The sequence below is a fragment of the Diceros bicornis genome, chromosome 5 (genome assembly GCF_020826845.1).
Source record: "Diceros bicornis minor isolate mBicDic1 chromosome 5, mDicBic1.mat.cur, whole genome shotgun sequence".
Lineage (NCBI taxonomy): Eukaryota > Metazoa > Chordata > Mammalia > Perissodactyla > Rhinocerotidae > Diceros > Diceros bicornis.
In genome coordinates, this window is record NC_080744.1 from 1,991,200 (window position 1) to 2,010,519 (window position 19,320).

Sequence of the window (19,320 nt, forward strand, 5' to 3'; positions counted from 1 at the left end):
CTAACAAGCTCCCAGGTGATGCCCGACTACACGGGAAAACAGCAAGAGCTCCGAGCAGTGCTTGTCAAGCTGCGCTGCTTGTTGGGATTACCTGGGAGCTTCTAAAAGTCCCACGCCCAGGCTGCAACCCATTCCTACGGAGCCAGAATCTCTGGGGCTGGGACCAAGCACCAGTACTTTTTTAAATTGAGATATAATTGACATACAACATTATATTAGTTTCAGGTGTACAACATAATGATTCGATCAATGTATATATTGTGACATGATCACTATGATAAGTCTAGTTAACATCCATCACCACACAGTCACAAATTGTTTTTTCTTGTGATGATAACTTTTTTGTGTGTGTGTGAGGAAGATCAACCCTGAGCTAACATCCGTGCTAATCCTCCTCTTTCTGCTGAGGAGGACTGGCCCTGAGCTAACATCTATTGCCAATCCTCCTCCTTTTTTTTTTTTCCCCAAAGCCCCAGTAGATAGTTGTATGTCATAGTTGCACATCCTTCTAGTTGCTGTATGTGGGACGCAGCCTCAGCATGGCTGGACAAGTGGTGCGTCGGTGCGCGACCGGGATCCGAACCCCGGCCACGAGCAGCGGAGCGCGCGCACTTAACCGCTAAGCCACGGGGCCGGCCCTGATGAGAACTTTTAAGATCTACTTTCTTAGCAACTTTCAAATACTCAATACAGTATTGTTAACTATAGTCTCTGTGATATACACTATATCCTCAGGACTTATGTATCTTATAACTGGAAGTTTGTGCCTTTTGACCCCTTCACCATTTCACCACCCCTGACTCTGACAACCACCCCTCTGTTCTCTGTTCTGGAGCATCAGTAGCTGTCGAAGCTCCTTGGGTGGTTTTAATAAGCAATCAGATGGAAATCCTGGGCCTTAGAGGCACCCCTCCCTCCCCAGCGGGACTGGAGAAGCTGGGAGGCTGAGGGACCCCTGGCCAAGGGTGGGGACCACCCTTTGAGCCAGGCCTGGTGTACCCCAGGAGTGGTGAAGGAAGAAGACAGAAACAGGGTCTTGGGGAGGCGCTGGCTCCCCTTGTCGCCCCGGCCTCAGGGCTCCGTCTGGGGCCCCAGCAGAGGCCTGGGGACAAAGCCCTGTCTCTAGGACTCGACTTGCTCTGTGAACTTGATCAAGTTGCCTAACTTCCTTTTGCTCTCCTTTCATTGTCTATAAAGCAGTGGTGATAAAAATACCCACCTCCAAGGGGAGCTTGTGAAAGATTAAAGGAGAAAACGCGTTGGCGGCACCTGGCCAGGTGTGAATGCTCGTTTCCCTTCCGCTCCCCGCTGGCTGCTCCCTCTGGTCTCCAGTCTGAGCCGAGCGGGAGGAGCAGGCAGCCACATTCGTCCTTAGTTCTAGTTTGGGACCTGATCTCTGAGTCACACCATTTTTACTATTAAAAAAAATCTTTAGGGCTATCACTTTTTTGTCTGTTGACTCTTCCAAGATTTCTATTAAATACACACACCTAACCCCCTTTCACAATGGTGGCATACTTTATACCTCTTTCTCCAGCTTGCTTTTCCCTTAGCTCTATATCTTGAAGATGACGCCTTAGCAGTCCATGGACACATTCTTCTTCTTCCTTTATAGGGCTGCAGAACATTCTACCACGTGCGTGGACATACCACAGTTTATTCCCCCAGGTCCCTGTTGACGGGCAGGAGGCTGTTGTCCATCCTTCACTATGACACTGGGCAGCAGTGCACGGGCTTCTGCAGGTTTTTCGTATTGTTGGGGAAGAGGGAGAATCCCTGTCCGCCTTTTCCTGTAAGATTCTTATGGCTGGCCAAATAATTAAAAGACAGGTTAGCAGGAGAAAATAATACCAAGTTTGATAACATATATACATGGGAGAAACCAGGGAAACTGAGTTTCTCACTAAAATGGCCAAAAACGCCACCTTAAATACCATCTTCAGCTCAAGACAAAGGAGGATATTGGGGGTAGTGGGGAGGGAGACAGAAATCACAGTAATCAAGAGTACGCAGATTTAAGTCCTTTCCTTCCGTACTGATAAGAGTTTCTAGACATAAGGTCATCCCCCCCTTCCCAGTACAGAGAGGGAGATACCTTTACAAATGGAGATTTCCCTTATAAATGTAAATGTTTTGGTAAACAAAACTTTGAAAAGAACGGGCTCAGTAAGAACCCTCCATGTCTGTCACTTTTAGGCATAAGTTTGGAGGAAGGTTAACGTTTCTTTCAGAGAAAATAATCAAGGTAAAAAGACAGATTTCAGGGTGGCCAATTTTGATCTCCCACAGTATTTTGCCAGCATGTCCTTGGGGAGGATTCCTGGGCACGCGCCTGCTGCTGCACCTCCCACGACTGCTCCTCAAGCCCACAGCCTGGCGAGGCGACACTAGGATGCCTCTGAGCTGCTTCTCCAGATGTCTGTCCAGGCCTTGACAGCAGAGCTGGCACCAGGAAGGCGGCCTCTGCTGCATTTGTGTCCTCGAGTCTTGTACCAGTGCGTCCTGCTGGGGGACCCAACTCGTAACCAGAACTCCAGCTGTGACGGAAGCTGAGAAGGTAGTTATCAGTCTCTCCCCACACCGGAGAGCCGCAGCAGCAGGGTGGAGCAATGAACACTGCAGCCAGCTCAGGACTTCACTCCCTTGATTGACAAGTGAGGAGACTGAGCCTTGGGAGGCTGTGTCATCTGCTGAAGATCACAGAACTGGTCCGGCTAACGGCCTCTGCTTTGCCCCCTCACTGTCCGCACAGTTTGTTAACAGGACTCCTGGTGAGTTTCACTGAATCAAATACCCTAGAAAGGCAGAAGCCACTCCATAGACCATGAACTTCTTATCTTCTTTTTAAAACAACCCCCCCCATGCTCCTTTTGCATGTATTATAATCATTTAGTAACTGTTAGGAGCTGAATTATGTTTCCCCCCAAATTCCTATGTGGAAGTCCTAACTCCCGGTAGCTTAGAAAGTGACCAATTTGGAGATAAAGTCTTTAAAGAGGTGATTAAGTTAAAATGAGGTAATTATGACTAATCCATTATGACTGGTGTCCTTGTAAGAAGCGGAGATTTGAACACAGCCGGACACAAGGGGAAGATGATGTGAAGACACAGGGAGAAGGTGGCCGTCTACACATCAAGGAGAGAGGCCTGGGAAGGAACTAGCCCTGCTGACACCTTGATTTGAGAATTCCAGCTCCAGGATGTGAGACAATCAAGTTCTGTGGTTAAGCTCACCGAAGGGTAATTTAACACATGGCACTGTTCTGAATGGGTCTGTTCTTGGCAGCTGTCTCCTGCGCTGGCAGTGGTTACAGCAGGGGCACATCACACCCGGCTTAACTTCTAAAGACAGTGAAGAGGGTCCGGATCACCCCTCGAAATCCTCTCAGAGCTGCCATGTTGGAGACCATGACACCGTTTCTTGGCAAGTCCAATAGGACCAGCGTTCCCGCTGGTGGTGAAACAGAATATTATCTCTTCAGCAGATCCCCAGGTGAAAGATGGTCCTGTGTCTCAGGCCTGTGCTAGAACTACATAAAGCCCTGCTAGTTCTTACACAAGGAGGAGGCAGGGACTAAGACCCACTGGGAATAGCAGATCGTATCCCTTCATAGCGTGGAATAGTGGGCAGAACTGCCTGCACTGTTTAAACAGCTCAGTCTCTCCCGCTCTCTCTCTTAATTTTAGTTTTGCTGAACACAGGGCGACTTACAGCGTGGATGGATACAATGTGGCAGATGGAGAGAGCCCTGGACGGGGGCCCAGGACACCCAGGTTGCAGAGTCAGTTTGGCCACAGGCGTTTTGGAGACCGCTGAGGCACAGGGACTCAGGAGGCCATAGGGCCTTAACTAAGAGAAGTCATTCCTTTCTCTGGGTTCAATCTCCTCACTCAGAAGATGCATGCTTTTGGGTAGAGTGATCCAGGCTCCTTCCTGCAGCCCCTGACGGTGGCGAGTTCAAGCAGAGAAAGACTGGCCCCAGGACAGCCTCAATACCCAGTGTCGCAGGACAGCCCAGCCCTCTCGCCTGGCCTGCAGTGTCGTAAGACAGAGGCCAGTAAACGTGGGAACCACGAGGAGAGGTGGTACTGGAGGGAGGGCCTGCTAATCCACACCGAGTGCCTCCAGGGTCCCTCAGTGCAGCAGATCTGAATTCAGCACCTGGTGTAGACAAGACAGAGCTCTGTCCTGGGAAGTAGAGACAGATCAACTGTCCCCGAGACTGTAGAACTCCCAGTCTTAGTATAATTCTCGGTGTTTTTTCACAAGCGAGAAAGCTGAGTGTTTTTGGATTGGGGGTGAAACCCACTGGGAAGAACCGCCGTGTCTCAGACACCTGTTGGCCTTTGATTAACTCCTACATTCACATCTCTTCAGAGCCGTGGTAATCGATAGTGCTGTTCACCAAGGATTTCCAGTGCTCCTTCCACCAAACACATAGTAGGAGGGGATTTTCCTGAACCACTGAAGTGTGACCACGTGTGGCTCTGCCACTGAAATGCCAGCAGCACAATGTTTTATGTCCAGGAAAAGCCGTGAGAACGTCGCGCAGCTCCCCGTGGTTCTTTCCCCTGCTTGTAACCAGCAATGCTCCACACAGGTGGGAGCTTGCTGCCTGTCTCTCTGAGTGAGGACGAAGGGGAGCAAAGACCTTGCTGAGCCACGACAGACACGTAGTATGAGCAAGAAACAAGTGTTTGTTGTTTTAATCCACGGAGATTTAGAAACAACTTTTACTATGGACATATTCACACACACGTGAAGGCAGCAACAGTGGTCTATCAAATCTGCTGTCCTGATCACTCAGCTTCAACAGTTCTCAGGAGAGAAGCCTCTGTGATTTGGGACCTGTTTGTTACTACAGCAAAGCTAGACTAATCTTGCTGAAACAAGAGGAAAGGATGTTATTTGATAGAAATGCTGAGTGAGTGACAAGTAGGTAAAGAGAATAGAAACAAAATTTATGAGATTTTATTTTATTTTTTGCCGAGGAAGATTGGCCCTGAGCTAATATCTGTTGTCAATCTTCCTCTATTTTGCATGTGGATCGCCGCCACAGAGTGGCTGCCAACAAGTGGTATAGGTCTGCGCCCAGGAACCAAACTCGGGCCACCAAAGTGGAGTGTGCCAAACTTAACCACTAGGCCACTGGGTCTGGCCCCAAGATTTGACTTTTATGCCATATTTTTCTTAGAGTTTTTATGCTTTTAGGAATTCAGGAAAGCTGACTTTCTGTGTGGATTAGTTGAGGTAAAAAGTGCTGGACACTCTGAATGGGGCCGCTTTGTGGAATCCTTGTCTTTTTCTCCCATGCCAAATCCCACTCCTCTGGCTACATGGTTTTCCCACAGGGAGAGAGATGACCTTTGGATTGCGCACCGACAGCCTCAGCCTTCTGTGCCCCCGCTTCTCACATCTCACATTGTGGGATGCTCTGCTGCTCCTGTTGGAGGAGCTCCAGAGAGCCGGGCCTGTGGGACACTGAGCACTGTCTCCACAGAGCCATGTTCATGGAGTTTGTTTTGAGTTACGCGGGGACCTCCAGGTACGTGTTTCCTTATCCCTTAGGAAGACCCATCATGATGACAGTTGTGTAGCAGAATATCCCAACAAAACCTTGACTTGTGGCTTAACCCGCTGAGCAGGTGTGTTTTTATGTGAAGTTTCTACGTGTGTATACATGGTGCATGGGTGTGTTGCCGAGCTTTCTGTTCTGTTCCACGGGTCTGTCTACTGTTACTGAGCAAGTACGCGCTGTGTTAGCACTGTGTTACTACAGAATTACTACTGTGTTACTGCGGTTCTGCAGTGCATCTGACCAAGCGTCTCCCCTCATTATTCCTCTTCTGTAAAGTTAATTATTTGTTTATTGAGTTCTTCAGAAAGAAATCCAACCTGAATTTTGGTTGGGATTGCACTGAATTTGTAGGTTAATGGTTAATTTAATTAGGTCTTTATAGATTCATCCAAGATAAGTCATCCTGTATGGGGTCGTCCAGTCCAAAGGCATGGAGTTGCTCTATTTGTTCAGATCATTGTCTGTGCCCTTTCTTAGAACTTTTTAAATTTGTGTGGAAGTGTTGTGTATTCTTGGTTAACACCTAGATATTTTGTACTTCTTATTGCTGTTGTGCATGGTATCTTTTCAGTAATATTTTCTAGCAGCTGTCGTGGGTGGGGAGAGGTGCTGTTTGTCGATTTCTGCTGGTTGATCTTGTATCTGGTGAACTTGCTGAACCTTATAAGTTCTAATTTGTTTGAGTTTTGTTTTTTCTCAGCTGACATTTTATTTTCCATTGCTGCAGCAAGAAGCACCCCCCATTTAATTTCTGGGGAGGAAAGGGGGGTGACTCACTAGGAAGGAGGGAACAGTTCCTCCTCCCCCTACAGGGAGGGGCCGGGCCTGTGATGCTGACCTGGGGGTCTCCACAGCTTCAGGAGCTTGCTAGTCAGGCCATTGACACTGTGATGGAGGAAATGGGGCCTAAGGTTCTCTAGTAACAGGGACGGGTCGGGAGGGGATGTCATCAAAGAGAAGAAGGGATGTAGAGAGGAGGAAGAAGACAGAGAAGAGGGAAAGACCCTTCTGAGGGGCACTTTGACCGAGTGGGGTCAGTCTGGGGCCTGGGAGTGTTGAGGACAGTAGATGGTAGAGTCTCCCGGTCCAGAGGAGCAGCTGGGCCAGGGACCCCCCATCCAGCAGTAACCCCAAAGAAGCCTGGGGAGGCCTTTGGTCACCTGATGTGGAGAGCGAGGGGGGCTCACGCAGCTGGGAGATGGGCACGGGCACCCCAGCCCCTCCCACCACCAGCCATGCTGACCAGCTGACAGAGGCCCCACGACTGCCCTCGTCACCACGCACTGCTGGACCCGAATGCCCAAACCACGGGGCCTGGGGACTTCCCAGGATCTGAACCTGCTACACCCCTGGAGCTCCCGCAGTCAGAGCCGGACCCACAGGGCCCACGCTTGGTCCTGGAGGGAAGCTGACTGAGGGAGGGTCGGGAGTGGAGAGCGTTTTAACAGGGTGGCTGCTTGCATCGCTAACCTGACGCTGTAGCCGAGGATGAAGGGTGCTGTGGTTTGGAAACTTCTCTGCACCTGAGAGAGCGAAACAGGGCTGCCCGCTGCCTGCACAGTATTTGACGGGCCACTGGAGGCAGGACAGAGAGGCCTTGGTCGACAGCTCTGACTGGAGACCCTGATTTCAGACACTGGCTGAGGGAAGGTAAAATCAGGACGTGGGAGGTATTCCCTTCCGCCTCCTTCAAGGCCTTGCCCTTGGGGACGATGGGCACGTTAAGGGCAGCTGTTCTCTGCTGAAGTCTGCTCCCCTTTGCTGCCTTCCCTGAACTCTACACCCTGTTCACCCAGAGCCCGGGACGTGTGGAAACTCCCGGGAGAACTGGCCGAGCAGAGGCGTCCGGGCAGAGGGCTCACATGGGAGAAAGACGGAGGCTCTCAGATCCCCCTCAGATGCCAGAGCCCTCGGGTCTGGGTGGGAGAGGAGCCTGGCACTGCTTGTGAGCAAGCCGTGAAAAAGCCAGACTTGCCCTGTAAGTTTATACCCCAAACGGAGCAGGCTGTTTTGGAGCAAAGAATCCAGAAGAAGGGTCAATAGGACGAGAGAGAGTAAGCCTGGTCGGGGAGCGCAGTGATGTGCGCTGAGGCTGTCCGGGCGCTTCCGCAGCCAGGCCAGGCCGCCGGGCGTCCCCCGGGCCTGTGGGCGAGCCGTGTGTCTGGGCGTGCTCCTTGCTTCCTGTCGCGGCCTGTCTCCACAGGCTGCCGGGCTGTGAAACAACGGCTTGCAGTGACTCAGCTTCATAAATAGGACATTTAGAGGGGAGATTAGGAAATTCCCTGAGTCCTCTGTCTGGGCTGATTTTAGGTGAGCAGCTTACACAAGCGACGTCCCAGCCACCCAGCCACCCTCCTCCCGCCTCCCTCCCTCCCGCGTCGTCGGGGGTCTGATTTGAGGCCATCTCTTCTTCTCCGTGACCTGAAACCTCCCCAGGGGAGGGCCGAGAGGCACCAGGCATGGAGGAGTCCATCGGCCTTGTTCAGACAGTCCCGGGGAGAAGCTAACGCTGTCTACACCCCACACACCCAGTGCCACGCCAGGCTCCTAACCCGAGTCTGCTCCCTGACTTCCACTCACCCCCAGGAGGAAGGGGTGTTATTATTCCCATTTGGTAGCTGGGGAAACCAGAATCCAAACCCATGTCTGACTCATTCCAGTTAATATCTCAAGTACTAACCACAGACTCAACGTCCCTGGACATAGAATGAGAAGGTGAAAGGCCCATAGCAGAGAAGACAGCCCTCCGTTTTCTGGAGGGAATGACAGGAGAAGGTGCCAGGACCCTGCGCCTTGGCCAGTTTCCATTGCTTCTTTCCCCCAGGAACACGTTTCTTAGCAAGCACCTGCTTCTGGAAAGCTGGACTTGAGCTTTGAGTGGCTCGACCGGCCCTGCTGTACACGGGTCTGATGGAGAAGCTGAGAGAGCTGCCTGCACCGGGCAGGAGGCTCTGCAACCGGGGGTCTGGCCACTGCAGGTTTAGGACTCAAATGCTGTTCAGAGACTTGTCCAGCAACTCCCAGCGTGCCGTGGGACCCAGAGCAGGAGCAGCCCCCGCTGAGTCATGGAACGCTGAGATAGTAAGCGGAAATGTGGACGCAATGCCTTTCGTGGCTCCCAACCTCTGCTGCCTCATAATTAATTAACCAGGGCTCTCCCACAGAGGGGCCCAGTTACAGGGACGGGGCTCTGCTGCCTGGCTGCCGGACAGGGCGGCACCTTCCGTGTTCTTGGGATGAAGCTGGCACACACACATACACACACACACGCACGCACACACACGTACACGTGCACACACGCCTTCCCCAAGTGGCGGTGCTTTGCTGAGCTACAGAACTGTATTTCCAACAGTCCGCGGGATTTCTCCTCCTAGATGCCCTCAAAGCTTCTGAGTTCATCAAGTTCAAAGCAGAACACCCCAAACTTGTGTTCTTGGATCTCTCCTTCAGTTACTGGCCCCACCTTTCCCTAGTCACCAGAGTTAGAAAAATACTGATTCCCCCTTACTTCCTCCCCACCCCAACCCTGCCCCATCTAAGTGATTCTTCCTCCTGGTTCTTTGCCTTCGTGAAGCCCCCAGTCCCGTCTCCTGCCTGGATCACACAGGTGGGACTGGGCCTGGCCACAAGGCTCCCTCCCTCTGCCATTTTCTGACCCATGGGTGGGTGTACGGCCCAAGCGGAGCTCATCCATACCCTTCCCCAGGATTTGTCGAGCTGACGTAGGGAGCTGGACATTTCTTTCCTCTCAGCATTCCAGCTGGGAACCAGAGAGACCTGTGGCCGTGTGCTCTGGGGCCCAGAAACAGCATGTCTGCAGCAGGAGGCAAGCAGACCAGGCCTCAGGGAGATGCTCTGATGAATGATGGGGAGACAACTCCTGAAGGGTGGAGTTCCTAAGTCAGCCATCTCTGAGCCAGCTCTAGCCTCCCTCCACTCCATCCTCCACAGGGTCACCGGGGCTCTTTACCATTTTTTCCAACTATCCATTTTTAAAAAGGTCAAACTACAGAGAAGTTTATAGAATAATCCAATGGACACCCACACACCCTTCACCTGAATCCACCAGTTGTTAGCAGTGTAGCCACCTCGTGCTCCGTCTTTCTCTCTATACACACAGGTATACATCGTAGTCCTGAACCCATCTGAAGATAAGTTGCTGATGTCATAACACTTCTCTCCTAAATATGTAAATGTCTATCTCCTAAGAACTTGAACACTTTCCTACATAATTACAACACCATGACCACATTCAAGATATTTAACAATGATACAATATTATCTAATATCTATCCATATGCAAGGATATGCATACATGTTAGATAATATTATTACAGCTGTTTCTTCCTTTTACAAATTCAGATCCAATCAAGGGTGACAAGGTGCATGCAGTTGTCCTGTCTGGTCAGTCCCCTGTGGTCTGGAAGTCTCCCTCATCCTTTTTTGTATTTAATGAATATTTTTGTAGCGTATCCCTCAATCTGGATTTATTTTTTCCTCGTGATTAGAATCATGCTCTGTATTTTTAACGAGACTATGACAGGGATGATGTGGGGTTCTTCTCAGTTCATTACATTAAGAGGCATGATGACAATTTGTCCCAGGACTGACGCTGGTGTTTGGTCACTTTGTAAAGGTGGGATCTGCCAGATTTCTCTATAATAAACGTACCATTTTCCTTTGATACCTGGGAAATGTTAAATAAATATATATTCTTATGCTGGTTCCAGGGACCCCAGTTCCCACAGGTCAATGCAAAGACGGCCAGGTGACGCCTGCGCAGGAGATAGGTTACTATATAGAGGAGGAGCCCTGAGCTTGGGGACCCCAAGTATTTTATAATGGGCTGTAAGTCTCCTCTTATGCAGAGGACACATTATCTGCAGAGGAGACATTATCTTTATTGTACTGGACACTCAGCCTGCCTGCACTGCTCCAGGGGGAGATATCTCCATCTTCCACAACTGTTTGCTATACGAACACCCTTGGAAAGATAATCCGGAACAAAGGCAGCCAGTATCTCTGCTCACAGGACATCCACAAACGTGAGAGACCATGGAGAACTGTCTCCCAACAGATCTGTGAAAATCACCTCTCTGCAACACAGTCCAGTCATGTTATCCCACTATTGTGGCTTGTTGTTCCCCGGTACCCATCCTCTGCATCTTCAGTAATGGAACCCCACTTCCCCACAATCTCTGTGCACATGGCTTCTCAGAATTAAGTTTGTGTTTCCCGTCTTCTCCTGCAGCAAGGTATGGCTGGGTGAATAAATTCTGAGCAATCGGCTCTAAGCGTAGTGTGCAACTTCTGGAAACTGCCCTTAAAGGATGGGGAACATGCCTTTTTCCCTCTCTTTCCTCCTTTCTGCAGCATAAAATAGCAACCTCCCTGCTCCGTGGTGCTTCTAGATCCTCTTCTCTGCCGTGTTTTCGCCACAGCATGTAACACCGTTGACGTACTATTTGTTTCGCTTGTTTTGTGTATGGTCTGCCTCCTCTCGCTGGAATGTGCACTCTGGGCACAGTGCTGGTACACCACAGTGTATTTGTGCCAACTGTTAAAACACTGAACTGCTTTACCAGTTGGTGACAAGCCACCGCCCCAAGTCTCCGTGTGGCCCCGCGGTACTTGCCAGGCCCAACAGTATTAGTCAGCTTGCTGCCAGAACACTGGACAGCTGCCACGGACTGGACAGCTTTAACAACAGAACTTTATTTTCTCACAGTTCTGGAGGCTGGACGCCCCATATCAAGGTGCCGGCCAGTTCAGTTCCTGAGAGAGCTCCTGGCGAAAGCTACCTTCCCAGCTTGCAGATGGCTGCCTTCTTGTTGTGTAAAAATACACACACACAGGGGCCAGCCCAGTGGTGCAGTGGTTGAGTTCAGGCTCTCCTATGCGGCAGCCCAGGGTTTGTGGGTCCAGACTCCAGGCGCGGACCTACACACTGCTTGTTGAGCCATGCTGTGGTGGCATCCCATATAAAGTGGAGGAAGATGGGCACAGTGTTAGCCCAGGGCCAATCTTCCTCAGCAAAAAGGGGGGGATTGGCAACAGATGTGGGCTCAGGGCTAATCTTCCTCACCAAAAAAAAAAAAAACAGACACACACGCCCACCTAGAACTCTCTGGTGTCTCTTCTTATAAGGGCACTAATCCCATTGGACTGAGGCCCCGTCCTCATGACCTCATCTAACCCCAGTCTCCTCTCAGAGGCCCCATCTCCAGATACCACCACATTGGGGGTTAGGGCTTCAACATATGAATTTTGGGGACACATACACACATTCAGTCCATAACACCAACTAAACAGGCATTGATTGGCACAGGCTGGGGCTCCCGGGACCCTACTTCTGCATCCTGGTTAATCCGTGCCCGTGCTAAGCCCAAGGTGCTCAGTAGACTTGTGGAACGAATGCATGCTCGACTCCAGGGTGGCCCGGGCCTTTCCGTTGTCCATCTCAAGCTCAAGCGGAGCTGGAGTCAGGCTTTTCAATAAATAGAAATCAGGAAAAATGCCAAGTGGCAATTCTCTGCTATTTTTAAACAAAGGACTTCTTACACATTTTCTCCAGTCCTCCCTGTTCCCACCCCGCCCGTGGGGAAGAGTAGGTGACTCTGAGCAGAAACATAGAAGAGGAATCATTTCTTTTCCTTGAGATAAGTAATTGCCGGGGCCTTCCCGACATCGACCGACCATGAGGGATCAGGGAGGGCCGGAGAGGCAGGGCAAAGCTGCAAAGCCCATCAGTCAGCTCAGAGCCGCACGCATCTTCTCCCTCACCTTGCCTCCCAGGAGGCCCCTTCTGTGCCAGGGAGATGAGTGGTTAAAGCCGTGTATCTATGACGTTGAAAAATGTGCAAGCCCTTGAATCAGGCAGCTCCTCGTTCCAGTGTCTACCTTAGAGAAATGCTCACACACACCCACAGGGAGGCATCGCTTATACAGCAAAAACGCCTTTAACTGAGTTGTCCACAATAGGGAAACAGCTCAATCATGCATGTCGTTGCGACAGCACGTCGTGGAAAACCATTCCACAGTTTAATAATGATGACTTGATCCGTGTGGACTGGTATGGAAAGACTCTCGCACTTTGTTGTTGAGAGGAAAATAACAAGTTGAAAATAATACCTACGGGATTCGTATATAAAAATCCCCCAAATACTTTATTTTCTTTCTAAAACTTCCTTAAAATGTTATCCTTTTAAGTGTGCAGGAGAGTTTGGGGAGTAAAATTACAAACACTTGTGGACCCCCATGTAGTTTTCTGGCCATATTTGCTCTAAAGAGGAACCATCTTCACCCTGCAGCACCTGAAATAAACTTGTTTATTCAGAAAATATTCATTAAGCGTAGACTCCAGGCCAGACATCGTCCTAAAGGTCACGCTAGTGATGTGGCTGTAACTGTGAACCAGACAGACAGGCAACGGGCCCTCGTGGACTTAACATCTCCTGAGCAGACAGGACACAAACCATAAGGCAAATACCTTTTACGCATGATGCTAAATGATATGAGGATAACAAGTTTCACCTACTTGGGTTAGGAGGAGCAGAGCAGGGCAGTGTGAGAGGGAGTCTGTGAGCTGAGACCTGAAGGACAGGAAAGAATCAGCCCTGGAAAGAGCAGAGGCCCAGTGAACCTCAGAGCCAGGGCTGGCTGAGTAACCAGCCAAGCCCGTGCAGATGAAAGTGCAGCCCCCAGCCAGGGGTGGGAGAGTCAGTCTCCCTGCCCAGGGGCTCACCGCCCCAACCCACAGCAGATGGGAGCCCCAAAGGATTGCAGCCTCTGTCCCAGGACGTGCTTGATACCTGGATGCAGACTGGTGAGAGACCCCTGTTGTCACCTGCTGAACGCACTGTGGGGCTGCCGGCCTGGGCCGTGCCCAGTCATGAGATGTCACATCAGGTGCCTGACTCCCACTCTCCCTACAGCCCTGCCCAGCCCCTGCCCGGGGTGATGCGGGGCAGCAGAATATGGCCTCCCCCTGCCAATGTACCTGGTCACTGCTCCGGGCACAGGATGGCAGTGGTCCTGGGGAGGGAGTGGAGAGCGGGAGGAAAGCAGAGGCCAGGAGGCAGGGAGGCAGCAGGGAGCTGGACCAGCGCTTAGCCAAGCCTCCAAGCGTGTGCTCCATTGTCCCATCAGACTTCACTGGCAAAACACAAATTCTAAGATAATTATTAGGAAATTCAAGATGGCGGCCGCAGAGCATTAAACCCCACGCACAGGGACGCCCTTCTGAGTGCAGGATCCCATGTGGCCATGCTGGTTGCAAGCCCATGAAGCTGACCCTGCTCAGAACTGGAGGAGGTCAGTATGACGATCCCAGTGAGCAGTGGGAAGCAGATGAGGGGCAAGGGCCAGATAATGCCAGGGTCTGGGGGTGACTGTAAAGATTTTGTTCCTTGTCCGGTGGGAACCACCAAAGAGTTTCAAGCAGAGAAGTGACATCTTAAGGTCACACTGGCTGTGGTGTAGAGTGGATTGTGCCGTGAAAGAGTGGAAATGTGGCCAACCAGTCCAGGCAATAGATGATGGTGACTTAAACTCTGGCAGAGGCCATGGAAATGGAAAGGAGCAGATGGATGGGAGACATTTTTGGGACGTGGGGTAAGAGAATGGGAGATGAAGAGATCAAGGAAGTGCAAGTCCAGGGAGGGGGAGGTTTCAACCAGGCAGAAGTTGAAGACTTGGAGAAGGAAGACATGACCTGTGGAGTGGAGGGGAAGACCACAAGGTGGAGAGCTAAGCCTGTGCAGGGCCTAGCACAGCCCTGCCTATCCCCCAGGGTCCCAGAAGCTCAGTTTTGCACATGGTGGTTGTTGGCTGCACTGTTCATGTGTCTGGATGGAGCAGGTGGAGTGAGCTGAGCTCTCCTCTGTCATCCTGGCAGGCTGTCCCTCACCCACCCAATCTTCTCCACTGGACACCAGCCCGAGGACTCAGCTCATCAGCTTGTGGGACAACTTGTCTGAGGACCCAGCCAAGGCTGAGGGTGCCCGTCCTTCCCTCCCACAGCCAGCAGGGTGGCCTCACCTCTTAAAACCACATACAGGAATGGGAACAAAGTGAGCCCACAGGGGGGCCCAGGGACGAATAGGAGAGAGAATGGCGGTTCTATCTGTGAAATCAACCCGAACCTTGGTTATCCTGAATGCAAAATGTGGCCTCTCTGCTGGCCCACCTTCCTCGTCCAGTGGGTTCTAGGGATGAAGGGCGCCTGACTGTCCTAAGCTGAAGGTTACAGCTGGGATTCTATTTTCATTCAAATTTCAATGTCAAAGAAACCTCGAGGTCTCCTTTTTGTAAACCATTAAGAAATTTCCAGCAAGGGAAGAGGCACAGAGGGTCGGGGTGGGAAGACAGGAGGGTTAGGGAGGAGAGAAGGGAGAGGTCTGCGGGGCTGAGAGCTTGGTGAGAGTGGATGGCCAGCGGCCAGCTGTCCAGGCTCGAGGAAGCGGCCGCGGGGAAGGAACGAGTCCCGGAGAGTGTTCCTCCAGGCTCTGCTGCTGCTGCATGTGCAGAGGGGAGGAAGTGCAGTCCCTCTTTAATCATTATGAAAAGCCGTTGTTTTCTCCCTCCCTGGTGGCAAGGGTAGTGGAAAGAAGTTCAACTAAAAGTAGTGTCTTAAACCTATTCACTTAGAATGTCCTGAAAGAAAAGGAGCCTGCGGAAAAAGAAAACTCCCACCTTTATTACCTATTTAATGGGCCAAAGAAAACTCTGTCCTTCAAATCCCTGGGCTGTTCTCATTGTTCCCCAGGGTTTGCACAGAGTGAGTGCTGTCTGGGTCCAAGGCTGTGCTCAGGAGCTCTCAGGACAGTTTTAACTGAGGACAGACAGCATGGTGGGATCCAGTTTTTCTTTACGTGCCTGCAGGAAGTTAAGAAGAAGTCCAAGAAAAGGTAAGTTTGGGAAGAATTGGGTGCAAAGAAGTAAAATGGTTTTGTTTCTTTACTCTACAGAGAAGGGTAACACCCTGCTCACCTCCTATTCAATATCTTTCCCACCCAGTAACCTGGATTTGTTTGGTATGACACCTGTGTGCTCCGTGGGCTGCTCCCCAGGCCGAGGGAGGAGGGCGTTTGGTCCAGGCCACGCCCCTGGACAGTGATTGCTTCACTCAGCGTGGGCCTGTGACACGGCCCTGCCCGTGGGATGTGAGGCACCTCAGGCTCGAGGACTTCCAGGAAGGTTTTCCTCGCTCTTAAAACAAAACATAAGATGAGGACTTATTATCACAGGAAGACATGAGCTTGGAGCTGCTGTAGTCACATTAGAATCATGAGGGAAAAGCCAAGAACATCCAGAGAAGCTGATCCCCGTCCCCGATGTCATTAAGCCATGGTATTAACTCTGGGTTGCTTTCTCCGCTGTCCAGGCACGGGTGTTCTGTGTTTATCAGCTAACAGCATCCTAAAACCAAACGGGACACAACATGCAGACATTCCCCGGCTGATTTGACCACAGAAGGTCCCTCCGGACTGGTGCTCTACCCAGAGTGCTTCAGGAAAGGCCAGTGGAGTGAGGGACATGGAGTCGGGGTCAGAAGCTCCAGGTTCCACTTTAGGTTCTAAAAATCACAGGAGATCCTGGGCCTCATTTTCAGCTCCATGAAAAGAGCATGCTAACGAAGACAACATAAGTCGAGTGCTAACACCATGTGTGGCACACAGTAGGTGTGTCATAAATCACTGTTAATAAAGTGGGGAAGGGGAGGAGGAGACGAATAGTCTAATTTCAAATCTCATTTCTGCCTAAGAGTTCTAACCATTCCAAAAATAAAACCTGTGTTCTCTGGCCCCTTACGAATTTATGGCACCCTCCAGCCCTCCACTCAGCAGGCAAAAGAGGAAACAAAAATACCACAGATGTCCTAGGCGGGCACCCGGGCTTGAGGGCCTACAGCCCCTCACTCTTCTGCTAAAGCACGCCCAGGATTCTGCCAGCTAAACTCCCGGCACCGCCAGTGTCCCTCCGAGCATACTAACGGCTCCAGGACACTACTCAGTGAGAACTTCCACAGGTAGCAGAGGCCCAGCCCAGCCCAGAAGGACCCTCTCCAGTCTAGATGCTCATGTGGGAGCCGAGGGATTGGGTTCCTCGTTGCCCAGAGCTCTGGCTGAGACTCAGAGCAGCAGCCGGCAGACAGCTGACCGGGGCTTTACTCTCGCGCTCTCTCTCTCTCGCTCCCTCGCTCTCTCTTATCCATTGAGACATCTTATTTGTATGTATGTATTACATCCCTAGGAAAAGAGTTCCAGAATTTTCCCTCCCGTGTGTTTTCATCCATGATGCCAGAAGAGCTCATCAGTACAGTGAAACCAAACTAAAGGGACGGGAGCGGATAGTTCTGCCATTTTTCTAGATCTTTCAGTCGTACATCAAATCTGGGGCTGCACACTTGTTTTGCCCACTCTTGTTTAACCTGCTCGTGAGGTTCACAAAAATTTTCCCAGCTCCGTGATCAACGTGACTTCGAATTCGCCAATGTAACTATGCTTCATCGTCACAGCCAGAAACCGAGCAATGGCTGTGGAGCATGGCCTAGTCAGAGGCTGGCATTTGCCCTTCTTCGTGGCGTTATTGATGCTCTAGAGCATCAGCCAGAACGTTCGTGGGCACCATCATGGTGGCATGGAGAGATGATGGGAAGACTGGGGCTTTGCCTGTTCTGTTTGGGCTGATGAACAGCACAGAGAGGGAGTGCTGTCAGTGTGAGTGTAAGTGTGTGTGTGTGTGTGTGAGTGTGCACGTGGACCACACCCGGGCATAGTCATGGCTCAGTAGAAACACCTTACAGAAGGAGTGAGGTAGCCCAGGCAAGTGTTACTATTCCTCTCTTATAGACCAAGAACTGGAGGTTCAGAGAGGTACGGGGCCCTCCCAGGGTGACATTACCAGTCAGTGACGGAGCTGGCTGGTGAGAACAGGCCTCTGGCCCTCAAGCCATCGCTCTTCCCGCCCTGTGAAGAACACGCTGGATGTTCAGCAATGAGCAGGACACTCACTGTTTGAGGACGGGCCAGCAGATGCAGAAAGAAGCATCTCTCCTGCAGCTGGGGCTCCGAACCCAAGGAGAGCACTGGGCTGCCCTGCTCTCTGCGGGGGGAGGAGAGCACACCGCACAGCTGGGTGTCAGAAGACGAGCTGACAGGGCCCAAGAAGGACAGCCCGGCCCCAGAAGCCGGGCCACAGCGCGTGGGGCTGCACTCCCGGAGGAGAAGATGTAGAGCTACCGAGATGGCGATGGGCCCCTGAGAAAGACGGGCGGTTCCCTGACTTTGGGGATCCTGGGGATTAAAATTCCGCTCTGGGCGACACTTTAAATCCGACAGTTCTCAGTGATTGGACTGTGGGTCCTGCTTTGTGAAATGTCACAGGAACAGTGCTGGTGATGCCCAGTGCTCGTCTGGAGGAATACTTGACAGCTGTGTATCAGTCTGGGAAGGTTTCCTGAAAGATGCTCTCCTTGAGCCAAGCTATAAAGTTGTGCTTCTTATTCTCTGATGTTCTCGGAATCACTCAGGCTCTGATTCAGCAGGGCTGGAGTGGGGCCTGCAAATCTGCATTTCTAACAGCTCCCAGGAGATGCCAAGGCTTTAAGTAGCAAAGTTACAAAGGACGAACAGGAGTCACCCCATTGAAAAGAGGAGTCATTCAGAGAGGACATGCCTGGCAGCAGACAAGATAAGGCAAAGGTCAAATGTGAGTGGCACCATGGAGCCCAGGGAGTGTGGGGAGGGGTGGCTGAGGCAGCAGAGGTGGTGGGACCTCGCCTAGGAGGATGAGAGACACAAGAGAAGAGACTGGTAAAGTGAGTCAGGCACTTGGGTGCACCCCGTGGATCACCGTGTTTCTCAGGGAGGACCGGTCCCAGCTCTGTCAGAATCCTGGGCACTGGTTCAGAATGTGCATCCTTCAGCCCCACCCAGCACATCTTTGGATTTATTGGATCTGAAGAAGGGGCTCAAATCTGCATTTTTGAGACGTTCTCAAGGTGATTCAGATGCAAACTCAAGTTTGATCACTTGTGTTGGGCAGTGAAAGGGTTTCAGACAGGGGAGGGACAGGGTGGGGTCTGCATTTCAGAGGGACCCCCTGGGAAGCAGAGGAGGCCAGGCTGGGAGCTGGGGAAGGGGTGATGTGGTCATGCAGGCCAGGGAAGCGGAGGACCTGACCAGGATCCTGGCGATAGGAATGAAGAGGAGGGCAAGCTCAGGAAACATTCTCTGGTGACCCGTTGACGCGTTACCGCCAGTCACGGAAAAATGAGGGCAAGAGAGATGAGTTTGATTTTCGACCTGCTGAGTTTGGGGGACATCCAGGTAGAGATGGGCACTTGGATTTGAGAGTCTGAAGTTCAGTGTAAGGACCAGGTCTGGGTGTAGATTTGAAAGGCAGCAGCTTGTAGCGTATTTACCATTAAATGTGATAGTGAACTTCATGTGGGCAGAGGTAGGCTTCTTAGATTTTCCCAGAGACTTTGTCGGGGGGGAAATGCGATCTGAGTACTAATTCTGCCAGGAGTCAATACTGTGGTCAGCAACGATGTCGACACCTGGAGCGTGAAAGGCCGGGGGACTCTTCCTGGAGAACCTCGGGCACAGAGGGCCTTCAGTTCTCCCCCTCGGAGGCTTTTAAGTGATGAGTCTAGCCTCCCAGAACTGGTCTGGGAGAAGGGGGAACTCGGTAAAGGGATCTATCAAAGCCGTGTTTCTGCTGTGACCTGACCTTG

At 51.4% G+C, this 19,320-nt stretch overlaps 1 protein-coding gene and 1 pseudogene across 1 annotated transcript in view; one reads left to right on the forward strand and one right to left on the reverse strand.

Annotated features, from left to right (window-relative positions):
- POLE2 (DNA polymerase epsilon 2, accessory subunit) overlaps positions 1-19,320 on the forward strand; it is a 343,546-nt gene that overhangs the window by 16,014 nt on the left and 308,212 nt on the right. The window lies entirely within an intron of this gene.
- Positions 16,829-17,225, reverse strand: LOC131405257 (small ribosomal subunit protein uS8-like; annotated as a pseudogene).